At 33.7% G+C, this 1,312-nt stretch overlaps 1 protein-coding gene across 6 annotated transcripts in view; it reads left to right on the forward strand.

The window, feature by feature from the left end:
- Positions 1–1,312, forward strand: part of LOC111687560 (hemicentin-2) — a 419,747-nt gene that overhangs the window by 96,954 nt on the left and 321,481 nt on the right. The gene's annotated exons all lie outside the window — the stretch shown is intronic.

The following is a 1,312-nucleotide window of genomic DNA, read 5'->3' on the forward strand; positions in this document are numbered from 1 at the left end:
GAAAATGGTTAAAATCGGTCCATTATTTCGACTAGCCCCCATACAACCGTACCCCCCAAATAGGGCCTTTTGGCTTATAATTAATTAAAATGATCTATTATGTTAACAAAAGTCGACAAAACTTAGTCCTATAGAACTTTAAATGACACTACCGATTTTTGTAATGATCGGGCTTCATTTGATCCTATCCCCCATACAAACTCCCTTTCAGAAAATGACTTAAAGGTCAAAATTCACTTACAAACACTAATCGCTTTTAAATTCTACATAAATATTATTGAAGAAGACTTAACTCTCTCTACCAACATTTTTAAGGATTGGGCCATATTTTGCCCTACTCCCCTTTGAGCCCTCTTAAAAAATCTATTTTTTTGCCAAATAAAAAGTAAAAATACTTTGAAATAATGTTAAAAAAACAAACCAAATGCTTTATTTTTTTGAACAATCCCCATTTTTATCTTACATACTGACAGGTGTAAGGTATCATATAGTCGGCTACGTCCGACTATACATTCATACTTGTTTTACTTATTGTTGACAAAAAAGAGAGATTTTCTACAAGAGGGCTCATAGAGGAGAAGGGGTTAATATGGGCCTATCCTTATAAATTTTGGTAGATGAATTTACGTCTACTACAAAGTCATTTATGTAGATTTTAATCCTTTGATAAGTAATCATAAGTTAATTTTGACCATCAAGTCATTTTCTGAAGGGGAGTATGTATGGGGGCTAGGGTCAAATGAGGCCCGATCGCAATAAAAATTATGATTTCTTTTCTTTGAATATTTTTCTGAAGGAAATAAGATTTTACGACATATTTGAAATAATTGACGTTTTATTTAGAACATTATGACACCTTTACGTATGCTGCAATTCATAGTATTCAGCATCGATATATGTCATAGGAAGTAGGAATTTTCCGGGAAACTAGAAAGAAACAGACAATTGTTGTTTGGCATAAACATTACCGCCCGCCTTGCAAGTTGATTCCTTTGGACATCTGTGCTATAGAAAGGAAAAGAATTAATAACAAGATTTGTTGCAAAAGGAAATATATGGAATTCAATGAATATATTTTATTGGAAAATTCAATTAATAAAATATAATAAGACAAGCGCCGTAAATGGTCCATCCAAATTCAATTAATAAAATATAATAAGACAAGCGCCGTAAATGGTCCATCCAAAGATGGTACTTTGCGCCGTTGGCAACCCTGTTTTTGTGAAAACGCCCTCCCTCATCACCTTTGGATACAAATCGACGCCTATGATGACGTCAATTCCGGCGGATTCGAAAAATTTCGGATCCACTA

This window comes from Lucilia cuprina, chromosome X (assembly GCF_022045245.1).
Source record: "Lucilia cuprina isolate Lc7/37 chromosome X, ASM2204524v1, whole genome shotgun sequence".
Taxonomy (NCBI): Eukaryota; Metazoa; Arthropoda; class Insecta; order Diptera; family Calliphoridae; genus Lucilia; species Lucilia cuprina.